Source organism: Cibotium barometz, chromosome 6 (genome assembly GCF_041138505.1).
Source record: "Cibotium barometz isolate CiBa-2024 chromosome 6, ASM4113850v1, whole genome shotgun sequence".
In the NCBI taxonomy this organism is placed as follows: Eukaryota; Viridiplantae; Streptophyta; class Polypodiopsida; order Cyatheales; family Cibotiaceae; genus Cibotium; species Cibotium barometz.
The window spans coordinates 18,772,798-18,786,827 of record NC_141051.1 but is presented as its reverse complement, the minus strand read 5'-3'; positions in this window follow the sequence as shown (position 1 = coordinate 18,786,827).

Below are 14,030 nucleotides of genomic sequence, written 5' to 3'. Positions count from 1 at the left end.
CCTAAACCTTTTCACATACACAACACAAATATGGTTCCATCAAATCTTTTCACATACACAACCCTAAACCTTTTTTGTGTTCTATAAGTCTTGTTTTCTAATCTTATATATGTAGGTGGGCTTACAATTGGGCCAATCAATGCCATGGGATCAATCTACCCCGCTTGGCCAGTCGTCGGGACAGACTAGGTCTTTGATAGGCACAGGTCCAAGTGTGGCGCGGCGCCAAGTGGTGCAGGCCCATCACGATATAGTTGTGACGATACTACACAACCTTCCTCGACTAGAACCACCCCCTCTCCCTCATGTCCATCTTCACCCATAACGATGACGTAGTAGGGAGTCTGGGGGGCCTAGTAGACGTGCTAGCGGAGAAATTACTCACGTGCTTTGTAACAACAAGTGGTGCGAGTGCTTCCCAACTACGGAAGCGAGGGGCTTCACACTTCAACTTGGGAGGAAATTCCTCCTTCATTGCTCATTCTGTTGTAGTGAGAGAATGTAGTGAGAGAGTGGTAGCTGTAGTAAATGAATGATACGAGAGCACTGAATTATAGGGCATGGCTATGCACGTGGCTATAACTGCATACTAAGAGAAAAAATACTTGGATTCTCTCATGCCTCGCGTGACCTAGCTTTTGGCTTGGCAAACTTAGCACCTCTCCTCTCTTCCCACAACTTGCACTAAAAGGATATATTTCTTGTCCTTCCATATTCCCCACCTCAAGCTACTATAACTCATGCTCTGTTCTCTTTGTGTGTTTTCAACTCCCCTATCTCTCAAGCAAGAAACACATGCTCTCTTCTCTTTATATGCTTCCATCTACCCTACCTCTCAAGCAAGAAACACATGCTCTCTTCTCTTTATATGCTTCCATCTCCCCTACCTTAAGCAAGAAAGTCATGAACTCAGGCTTAAGGTAAGGTTTTCTCTTATCTATTCCTGTCCTTTTTTTTATTTCATTCATATATATATATATGTAAGATTAGATTAAAAAGAAGATGGTTAGACTTACCTCCATCTTTTGATTATTGTCTTCTTCTTCTTAATTCTTTATCTCTAAAAAGAGATTTAATCTATTTGTTTTAAATCTCCTTATATAGTAGGTAAACTTATTAAATTTTTTGTAATTAACTTTATTATGTTTACTTGTTAAAAAGGTTTAGGTTTTATGGTTAACTTCATTTCGACAAGGTAAGCCTTTCTTTTTATTCATAATCATATTTTATATTCTTTCATAGCTTTGATTCTTTGCTTTTATGCATAATGTTCAAGCCTAATGCTTTTATGCTTACCTATTTTTCTTGTTTTGTATTTTAGGTCTCTCCTTTTTTGAGCCCAACTCTTCTCAACCACTCGAAGTCATCTCTTACACACAAGCTCTTTTTCTATTTAGGTTTATCTCGTTTGCACCCTTCGGTGAAGAGTTTTAGGGTTAGTTATGTGAGCTTGTTTAGGGTTAGTTATGCGAATAAGCGTGGTAAACCTTACAACATCGAAGAGGATTTCAATGGAGAGCGTGTCGCCATTCAATATAATGAACATAACAATATATTCTTGGATAATGAGCTATTGTTGCAAAGGAGAGTGGTGGAGTTCTATGACATATCTTATGAGGAGACACAAGATGTGCTTAAATTTGTCATCAAGCTAGATGAATGTGAGCCTTAATCAAAGAGAAAAAGATGGAAAGAGTAACAATAACATTGATGAATAGAGCACTCAATAAATGCATCAAGGATAATAACCCTCAATATTTCAGTGTGCAATCCGAAGCAAATATTTGGTGGCTTGGTTCATTTGAGGTAAACCTACTTACCTTTATCTCACAAAACTTTTTGATATTTGACATTATGTAATTTTTTATGTACAGATCAAGAAAGAAGATCATGAGACATCGTTTTGGGTACTTCATAATACATCTATTCCTGAATTGATGAACCAATAGATGAGAGAAACAAGGACACTTCATGTTCATAAAAAAGGAGACTTCCAAGTTGAGTGGCATCTTGCAGGTGATCTAAAGACTCTCAAGTGCTTGTTTAATTGCAGTAAGGGATCTAATGTGAAGTCCCCTTGTCTTTATTGCATGGACCATGCGTAAAACATCTAGATGGTAAGTGGTGGAGAAGGCCACCTAACCGAAATTTGATTGATGAGAACTTTCAACCTGTATTTCCTATTCCTCTAGTAAATGTGCATATTTGTACACTTCATGCCCTATGCCAAATCATAGAGAAACTTGTGTTTCTTTACATTGGATTTTCTTGAAAGATAAAGCAAATTTCAGAGAGAAAAGAGGCAATTTCATCATTGGAGAAGGTGTTATGAGATATTGGCCTACATGGTAGGAATGTTTGTATTTTAAAGGATACCAAGAAGTCAACAAATGAAAAGGATGTACCAATGAAGCCATCGATTGGTGGTGTAAAAGCCAGAAGATTTCTCTCAAGACCTCTTCACTTGGAGAAAAAGAAGAAGACCAAGACAGGAAACCTATATAACTCAAATTACATAAGTAGAATCAATTATGATCAATGAAAAAATCTCCATAATACAATCAAAGATCATGAAGGTAAGTCTAGAAATGCTAAGGTAGAAGTTCGGCAGTCAGTTGATATTCTTTCCAGAACGTGTGAGAAAGATATGTGGACTCAGCAAGACAAAAAGAGCTTTGAAGACAATTTGCAAATATTTGGTAGAGCTATAAAGGATGCTTGGACTGAATCCAACCTAACACACTACATGGTAAGCACAATGATTTATGTTATTTTAATAGACAAAGATTTATTGAAGCACAAGTTGACTCACTTCCATGTTTTGTTTTGCAGCATATTATCTATAATCATTTACCATTCTTCATACAAAATAATGGAAACCCAAGTATTTGGAACACTCAAGGAATGGATAAATCACATTACATGGCTCGTAATGTATATTTTAGGCATACATAGCATGGTGGAGGAAGGAAGAAAGCAAACAGCATGCATGAAGTATTCCAATGGTTCTATTGGAATACTACAACAACTACATCGAAAAGAAACCTTAAAGTTTTCAAAAATGCTTCAAACACTTAGACACTTAGAGAAACAAAAACACATAAGATTGGAAGCCTTTATCCAAGCTCAGAACAAATGGAGAGAAAACAAGATATATGTAAATCACCGTTGGATTAATAGAATGTGATTTACATATCTTGTCAATTTATTTGTCTTTCAATAAATTATGGCTGAATTGTTGTGGTGTTTGCTTGTATCTAAGAAAAAAGTGCTTTCCATACTCTTCTAATTTAGCTCCATTCTCCACACCTAGAGACAATGCATTAGTAGTGTATGTATGAAAACAGGATCTTTTGCATGCTCTATGGCCAAGTCAGTAATAACCAAAAATATTCATGGCACTTATTTTTTTCAATTAAAATATTCTTATCATATGTTATTGGTATTATGGTACCGCCAAGAAGCCTAGATAGTGTCTTGAATAGAAAATTTGCAACCACACCCTACTGGCAATTGAGTGTTAAAGCATAAAATATACATTACGAGCCATGTAATGTGATTTATCCTAATGTATAACAAAGCTAGAATTATGATAAATCAAAATTATAGCAATTGATAGTCCTTTGAGGTAGTGTGACAAAGCATCATCCCTCTCGTGGTAGTCCCATTTATGACTTTGTAAAAATTTGTCTGGTTCTTCAATTAAACTCTACAAAAAATTATGATATGTAAGAGAGAGAGAGAGAGAGAGAGAGAGAGAGAGAGAGAGAGAGAGAGAGAGAGATAATTCACCTTGCCTATTTCATTTGTTACAAGCTGATTGTCCCTAAAAAGATTTATTGATGTCTCTTTAGTTGGTCTCCGAGCTTTTTTAAATACTTCTTCTTCCGAAGAGTCTCTTAACTTGTCATACCCATATTCCTGATGACACTTTTTAAATGTCTCTTCATCAGAGAGCAAACCCTTTCTCCTTGTAATCCTTAGCTTTGTTAAAGCATATTCTTAAACATGATTGATGTTCAAGGTTCAGATCTAGGACCTCACCATCACTAGATCTAGGACCTCACTAGAGTCCTTTGAAATAAATCCTTCATCCCCTTCATAGAAATCTGCAATAGCTGCAAGGGCATAATCTTCCCTAATGTTAAATACATTTTGCATATATTTCTTTCCATCAATACTTAACTCAGGCAATATTAGCAAAATCAAATCACTCTCTTCTACGTTGATGTCCTTCACACTCCTTGGCTTCACCAAAGATTCACTCCTAAGCATTTAAAGGTCAAGCACTTTTGCCTCCTCTTCCTCTTGGTTTAACTGTAGCTCCTCCTCTATGTCATCACATAGAGGAGCCTGATGAGCAAATTTAACTTCCTCATTAGGCTCCTCCTCTTCAACTACTTCTTTAGTAAACACTTCTTCACCTTGTGAAGGTAGAAGGGGGTAGAGACAATGAAGATAGCATAAAAAAAATAGGTTGCCTTGCAATTCGATGGAAGTGTCTGGTATCTCTTGTGTAGGACATTCTGGCAGTTTTTGTTGGGACTACAATCCATTAGGTATACATAAGCTTTGTCATTCATATTGACTCTTTCATTCTTTAAGCTAAAATCAAAGTCATATCTTTCCTTCTGGAGAGGAAGGAAGAATGTTGATCCACAATGGAAGAAATATCCATAGGCTTATTTAAGACCTTGTCAAAAATATGGAAATGTTGTGAAGCACCAGTTGAGTAAACAAAATCCGAGAGTCTTTCATCAACAATAGTTGTTTCTTTAATATTTTCTCTCTTTTCATTTTATTAACCTTAACCTATTTGGGGGTTTCTTCAATTATAGAGAAATCCTTTGACCTCTTCTTTGTTTGTCTCACCTTAACTGGTGCTTAGAACCCAGAAGAGAATCCTTCACCTTTATCAATAGATATTTGATAACTTTATAAAGTTTCCTGTGCAATGTTGTCCACCCCTGCCTCTTCTTCTAAGTTGGGCTCCTCAACAATATACTGAGGAGGATTGTGAACATCAGTTGGGGTCTCCATTAGTTGATCAATCTTTGAAAAGGTACCACGTGCAATTTCCTTATCAACATGCTCAGGTGAACCTGATAAATCCAATTTTCTCTTTTTTGAGGCCATTAGTAACTTGAAACCTCCTCTCTCCCTCTAAAGGTTTACCAACCTACCCTTAGGACTGAACTCTGGCTTTAAATGCATAGATTTTCTCTTCAATCTCTTCTTGACTGTAAAACATAAAATACTTAATATGAGGCAACTCTCTCTCTCTCTCTCTCTCTCTCTCTCTCTCTCTCTCTCTCTCTCTCTCTCTCTCTCTCTCAAAAACAGGTCTTATTATTGAAACCAAAAGATCATAGACAATTGACGTGATAAAGGCAACTGATTTCATTTGAAACAGCTTTATTGCGCCAATTGGCCAGGTTCCCATTAATTATCTACCTCTCTCTCTCTCTCTCTCTCTCTCTCTCTCTCTCTCTCTTTCCCTTTAAATTCACTTTTACCAAAAAAATAACTAGCCGTTTAAAAAGTGTACCCTTTGACCAATTAAGTCATCACACATGGAAATGCAAGTTCCAATAGGATTTTGCATTAAATGCGGCTAATGATTGGTGTCCATGTGGACCTTGAAATTGGGCCACTTTTTAATATAGTACTTTATGTTTTTTAATTGTATAGTTTAACAACTATTAAGTCTTTATTTTCTCTTTTTTATATTTTTCAACCATTCTCTGCACCTGGAAGCTTTGCAGCTTCTCCTTCAATCCTCATCAGCTATTCCTTTTCAATCCTAATCTTTGTCTATACAAAGGCAAAGGTCTCTCTCTCTCTCTCTCTCTCTCTCTCTCTATATATATATATATATATATATATTCTGTTTACATATATTTTTTATCTCTTCTCTCACCCACTCTTTACCTCTCACAAGCTTTCTGTTTACATCTCTCTCTCTCTCTCTCTCTCTCTCTCTCTCTAGCTTTTAGACTCACTATTTGTGTCTCTCATCGGTCTCTCTCTCTCTCTCTCTCTCTCTCTCTCTCTCTCTCTCTCTCTTCTTAAATTCACTTCTACCAAAAAAATGACTAACCGTTTAAAAAGTGTACCCTTTGACCAATTAAACCATCACACGTGGAACTGTGAGTTCTAATAGGATTTTGCATTAAATGAAGGCCAATGATTGGTGTCCACATGGACCTTGAAAATTGGCCACTTTTTAATATAGGACTTTATTTTTTTAATTGTATAGTTTAACAACTATTAAGTCTTTTTTTCTCTTTTTCATATTTTTCAACCATTCTCTGCACCTGGAAGCTCTGCAGATTTTCCTTCAATCCTCATCATGAGCTATTTGTTTTTAATCCTAATACAGGCAAATCTCTCTCTCTCTCTCTCTCTCTCTCTCTCTCTCTCTCTCTCTCTCTCTATCTCTATCTCTCTCTCTCTCTCTCTCTCTCTCTCTCTCTCTCTCTCTCTCTCTCTCTCTCTCTCTCGCTCTCTCCATCTATCTATCTATCTAAGTATCTAAGTATCTATCTGTTTATCTCCTTCTCTCTATATCCCTCTTTCTCTCTCTCTCTCTCTCTCTCTCTCTCTATTTTTCTATGTCTTTCAAACTCGACACACATTTTCTCAAGTTCTTTTGTGATGTCCGCAACATAATGTTTAACACCGATTTTTGTCTTATGTGGAGTTAGGTCTTAAAAAATATTAATATATTCTCTCTCTCTCTCTCTCTCTCTCTCTCTCTCTCACACACACACACACACACACACAAATCCAAAGAGGCAATGGTGGCCATTTGGCGCGATAAGGCCTCTCCAACATTTTTGAGGTCATTATATCGCGCCCAATTGGCCATGAACTTTTTTGATGGAAACAAATAGTATGGCTCTCTCTCTCTCTCTCTCTCTCTCTCTCTCTCTCTCTCTCTCTCTCTTCCTCTATCTCTCTCTCTCTCTATCTTTCTCTCTCTTCTTCTCTTAATCTCTTTGTTCTCTCTTTCTCTCTCTCTATCATTGACTCTCTCTCTCCTATGCATATTCTGAAGTAAGCTAGGCATCGGAGATTCTCCCATAGAGTCACAGTTTTAAGAGATATCAGGGGAAAAGTCCCAGGATTATGTTAAATTATGTTTTCTCAGAGCTCCATTTCAAAGAGTTGTTTAGAGGCATTTGTGAAGGATGGGATCTAGATAAGAGGTGGAAGAGGGTAGCTCTATTGTGTATTCAGGATGCAACAGAGGACTTTACTCTAGAGTACTGCTCAGATCTTTGTATTGTAGCTGCCCATGCTCATAGGCTGACAGTAATGGTAAAGGACTCAGAGACTTGAAGAGAGTAAGATGGAGATATGACAATCTTCTCCATCCAGTTGACTATGTGGATTCCAAAATCAAGGATATCTTGTTGATTCCACCTCCTATAGAAAGCCAAAGGATTATTTGAAAATAAGAGATATAACTCATCACATGAACACTAGGGCAAAGGATGAACATGAAGAGTTACAAAGGCAAAAAAAAAGGAAAAGTAGAGGACAAAAAACCTAATGACAATATTGAGGAGAATGAATACAGAAAGGAGACTACAAGGCTGGAGTTTCTGAATTTAGAGATCTTGAGGAATTTCAAAGGCCCTGTACATGTGTTTGTAAACCTAGCAAATGGGGAGAGGCAACTAATCCTGGATGTAGTTGACCTCAACATTCTGAAGGGGAAAAAAGAGAAAATTACTGACTCAATCATATATGTTCGTTTGAAGTAAGTTTCTCTTCTATTCCTAATGTTAGACCTCTACAATACAAACTTTCCAATGTAATTTAGTTTTTCCTAATTTTCTTCCATGTGCTTCTTTGCTTGGCAGTTTAATAAAATCAAAGCTTCCTACTGAGGCTCAAGTAGAGGTGTTTATTGTGAATTCAAAGATTTCACCTCTACTTAGGCTCAAGAGTACTCCACTAGAGACCATCCAAAGATGGTTCTCCTTTTACAATTTTCTTAAGGTCAGTACTGTTATTTTGCCATATGAATCTAGGTATATAGTTGGTTTGAATGTTTGATACATTTCACAATATTTTTTTCAAAAGGCTAACTTTATTTTCTTGTTTTAGCCAACATTGGAGTCTTGTGTGCTTAGAACTAGACAAGAAAACAATATGGACCATGAACTCCATACCATGCACACATCTTGAGCTTAAATTATAAATTGAGCTCACTCTCAGCTCTAAATAATTTATATATACTTGTTCACTATTAGCTATAAATATGAAATTTTATTCTTACATATCTTAATTGAATTGTTTATGTTACAGGTGCATAATTAAAAGATTACTTGCAGCTCTTGCTAAACTTATTCCTATTGAAGGCCTTTAAGATTTAGTAAATCAAAGATGTCTTTGTGTCTTTATAGAGATATGGATACTCCTATGGATGGAGAACCCTATTTCATCCCTGAGTATTTATTAGATAATTTTTATAAGTGGACTAAGGTAATTATTACTTTAATTATTACAGTGTCCACAATTTTTATAAGTGGATAGCCTCCGATCTAAGTGGACTAAGGTAATTATTACTTTAATTATTACAGTGTCCACAATTTTAACAAAATGCTCCACAAATATTGATCACTTTTCTGTGTAATATGCAGAACTATAAGACCCCCTTCATTGAACATTATAGGGTGACTTGATCAAAATGATGCTTAGGTTTGCAGAGTAGAAGCATGAAAAGAACCAACTTGCCTTCCTAGATGAGAATGAGATGTTGCTAGGTGGGCAAACAATCCCACCAAGTGAGCAGCAAGGGTTTTAGAAAAGGATAAAAGAGCAAAATGATGTAGAAATTGAAAGAGAAAGACAGGAGGATGCATAGGATGAGGGAGTGAAAGAGAAGAATAAGCATGAGCAGGATGAAGAGAAAGCAAAAGAGAGAAGGATCTAGAGGAGGAGAATCAAGATGAGAAAGAGAAGGATCTGGAGAAGGAGAAGGATCTGAAGGAGAAGAATCAAGATGAGAAAGAGAAGGATGAGGAGCTAACAAATATTTTGGAGAAGGATCAAGAGAAGCATGAAGAACAAGAGAAAGATGAGGAATGGAAGAATGAGGAGAAAGAGAAGGATCTGAAGGAGGAGAATCAAGATGATGAGAAAGAGAAGGATCTAGAGGAGGAGAAGGATCTAAAGGAGAAGAATTAAGATGAGAAAGAGAAGGATGAAGAGCTAATAAAGATTTTTGAGGAGGAGCAAGAGAAGCATGAAGACCAAGAGAAAGATGAGGTAGGGAAGAATGAGGAGAAAGAGAAGGGGATATATATTGATATGCAGGATGGGGAGGAGATTAAAGATACAAATATACAGGATGCAGATGAGCGGATCAAGGACTCCTCCCCAACTAACATTAATGCTAACAAAACTAATGTAAGCCTATTGTGACCACCATATAATAGATTTTTGAATGACTAGAGCCCATGCACTCTTTTTGAATTAGTAAAACATCTCTACTCTTTTTGAAAGTAAACAATTGTGATCATTTTGATAACAATAATTTAAGTCTTTCCACACTTTTTAGAGATTGATCATTCTTGACATAAATGGTCTTTTAATCAAAAGACAGTCAACTCCCTTCCATGGTAGCAAGGTCAAAACATTACGCATAGGTTTTCATTATGTGATGCTAAGACCAAGATTGAAAGAATTTCTCAGATATATGGTTGATGTGTTTTTTGTTGCCATATGGTCTTCCATGGCTTATGAGAATGTTGAAAGTATGTTTAGACTGATTTGCACAGAAGCAGGTGTTGACCGACAATAGTTTTATTTTGTGTATAATCAATAACATTGTTATGTACATCCCACAGAGTCTCATTTAGATAAACCTGAAGTACCACTTTTCACCAAGCCATACCGTAATATTCAACTACCTATAGACCCATTCAATATCTTGTTAATAGATGATACTCCTTCAAAGGCAATGTATAATCCAATGTACACATGTATCTCACCCTTACCATTTGAGGGAGATATTAATGATCTCTTTTTGGAAGAAAGGCTGCTATATTGGATGCAACGCTTGGAGAATTTCGTTGGCACAGTGCAAGATTATATACAAGAGAAGTCGTTCATGTAACTCAAGCCTACGTCTGATGGCACAAGGCCACTATATGTACAAAACAAACAATAATATGACTCAATTAATGTAAACCATAAATTTAAATTGTATCTATTGTGTATTCAAAGCTTTGTTTCATTCATAATGTCAAAAGAGAGTACATATGGTTTGATACAAAAAGCCAGGCGTCCTTTGGTCTTGTTTTTACCATGAGATAGTAGAAATGGTCATAAAAGAAAATACTTGCATTTGCAAGACTCCTTGCACTCCTACCTTCATACTGCACTCCTACCTTCATACTGCAGTTGCCCAATGTGTGCATGCACCACATTCATGATCCCTATGATACACTCTATTGGTTTCCATTCTTCATAGGATGAGGGATAATTTACATCTACACACACAAAACAGAAAACACAGAAAAAAATCAATACTTAATTATTAAGAAGAACATCAATTTATTTATTTGAGATTGAGAAGATTACAAGTAGGCGGTGTGCAGGTAAGGATGATTTGTCATCTCTACTAAGCAAAAGTTCCTTGTGCATATACATATGTTGCACAAGAACCTCTTTTATGGTTGTCTTGCCTACCTCCATCTCAATTAACCCTTCTAATTAGGCCTCCAAAATAACCCCACTCAAAAGAGGGAGAATTAGGCAAATGAGGCCCAATTAGTGCTCATTCGCACTAATTGTGACCTGATGGGACTACTCTAAGCATGGATTTAGGTCAAAACAAGTGTGTAGAACACTAATGCCACTCTGATTAATCCAATTACAAGTAATTAGGCTCAATGTTTTGGTTTTTTGCTCTCTTTAAGATCACTAATCATACTAACTAGTAGATTAGTAAGATATTAGTAAAAATTAAGAGATTGTTTGTGATTTTTTGTGCTTTTTGGTTGAGTAAGGTTCTATCCAACATAATTCCTATCTACCTATGTACATAAATATAGCATAAAACATGATTGAAAGCTAAAAATTAGCATAAAACACTCTAGGTTTAAGCAAAACCCTCTCTTTTGAGCTCTCTAATCACTCAAATCTCTCATTTTTTTAGCTTAAACACTTACTAATCCTACTCCAAACCATAAGCTATGCACAAAATCAAAATAAAAATAACCAAAACAATCAATAAAATAAATCAAATAACCCAAACCGAATGCCATGGTTCCTTACTTGACATCGAGCAATGGAGACTCTGTTGGATTTGAACAAGGAAGGCTTCAACAAAAAGAAGATTGGTGCTCCCCGCCAATGGCGCCAAAGATGGTAAATTAACTAAAAATTATTATGGGAAGGTGCCGATCTACCGAGCTCAATCCATGCTCAAGAGCTCCAATGTCATGTGTGGATAGCCGCTTGTTCTCATCATCACGATCCTCCCACACTCATCGTTGTCCACAATGAGGCGATTCCTAATCCTACAAGTGGTGCAACCGCCCTCGTGAGACGATCATGTGGGATCTCCACGGAAGCTGGTCGCGGGTGATAGCCTAATCAATCAAGCAAGAGGGAGAGAAGAAGTAAGAGAGAAGCATGAGAGAATGAGCGATTAGCACTAATCACACCCATTTCCAAAACCTTGAGCATACCATACAAGACAACAAAGAACACTGTTGTGGATAAAATAGGTAATATTTTCTGACAACAAAAAACATCTTGTATCTTTCAAAGATTCCATCAAAAAGGTTCACTTTTTACCTGTTTTTGAAAAGTGGTCTATGCATACGTACAACATTACTAAAAAATGATAATATTTTGGGCACTTTACACGTTTCTTACAAAAATTGACATGAAAAAAAGACTTTTTTAACTTATTTTTTGAGATTATAATTGAAAATCTAACAATAAGTTTTCAAAAAACATGCCAAAATAGAGACAATGTTTATTATTCTCATCTTTAATCCATAAAAAATTTGATACAACTATAAAAAGAAGCTATTTTCTAAAGCTATAGCTTATGGCATAATTATGGTTCCTCATTGTCATTGCTATGTATACCAACACCATCAGTAGTTGATGTGCCTTTCCCTGAGAAGGTAGATGAGGCATCCTCTTCTTCGCTATCCACAAATACATTTTTTCTTCTATGTGTACACTGGAAGCTTAGACTCCTTGGGTCATCTTCCATGTTAGCATGATTGAGGATGTGCTATAGAGTGCAACTATAAAAACTATCTATATATATAAATATATTATCAAAAGTGTGATCTTGATACAACTATTATCTTAATTATAAAACTCTATTTTGGCTCTTGATGAGAGTAGTATTAAAATCCATTTTGAAGCTCTTGAGTATCATAATTTCTTAATTGATAATATAAATTTTTTTTAAAAGACTTCCTTACATACATATGAATTTTAAAATATCATGAATAAGCTATTTAAAAGTGATCTAATTTTAAAAAATAATTACACACTCATTTTTAAAGAAGATGTGTCCTTGATTATGTGACAAAAAAGGGGGTTAAAATTGTAATTTTAGTTATTAAATGAATTTAGAAAGCATGAAAAAGCTCGCTTTAAGAAACAAAAGTTTATACTTTCTAAAATATTTTTTTGTAAAATATCAGGCAGGGACTTGGGTTCGAATCCTATTGGTTACTACACATGGTAAGGATCTTTTAGCTAAAAAATTTGCGGCCAACTTAACTCAGAGTAACAACTTCTCAGCTAAGAGTTGATGTTTTGCATCACCTTAATACAAAACATCAACTTTTATGAAAATTTGATATTTTGCATCAAGTTGATACAAAACATCAACTTTATATGCAAAAGCTCAACCTTTTTATAAACATTGTTGTTTTGCATCAACGTTATGCAAAACATCAACTTTCCCACAAATGATGATGTTTTGCATCAACTTGGATGCAAAACATCAAGTTTTGTAGAAAAGTTGATGTTTTGCATCAACTCAATGCAAAACATCAACTTTTAGGCTAAAAGTTGGTGTTTTGCATTAAGTTAATGCAAAACATCAACTTTTCTACACAACTTGATGTTTTGCATCAAAGTTGAGGCAAAACATCAACTCTACCACAAAACTTGATGTTTTGCATAAAGTTTTAGATGCCCGAAGAAGAAAGTTGGAGAATCAAATGTCGATTTTCACAAACGGCTTGTTTTAAATGTCGATTTTCACAAACGATTCCTTCTATGTAGGGATTCTCAAAAAACCTATTCCATAAATTTTGAGTACCAACACGACTATGTTTTGATGTGATATACAGACGTCACAAAGCAATTTGTCGAATCATCAAATTGCTCTATGACGTCTACATATCACATCAAAACATAGTTGTATTGGTACTCAAAATTTGTGGAATAGGCCGTTTGAGCATGCTATTAAAAACGGAATTTCTAAAACACACCATTTGTGAAAATTGACCTTCGATCCTTCAACTTTCTTCTTCGCGGAGCATCTGAAAACATCAAGTTTTGTGGTAGAGTTTATGGTTTGCTTCAACTTTGATGTAAAACATCAAATATGCATCAACTTTGATGTAAAACGTCAACTTTTAGAGGGCTATTTTTCTTAACTTTGAAATATATTAAGATTTTTTATGAGAATGTTTTTATTTTTATCACCAAAGAATCTGTATAAAAACTCATTCCAAATAGTAGATATTAGCTAATAATATCTCAAATTTTTTTAAGATTGCTATAAATCATAGAATTAAAAAAATACCTAGGATAAGATGATATAGGTAGGACATAGGTTTAGGACTAAGGACCTCAAATACACACATGGTCGTAACCTTTTACTACAAACTTGGGAGGAGGTCATTTAAAAAATTACTTTTCTATGTATCCATGTAACCTTTGTATCATAAAATAATATCGCTATACTAGATGCCTAAAATTCATGATAGCAGAAGAGCTAGATGAGATAATCCAAGATGACCTGTAAT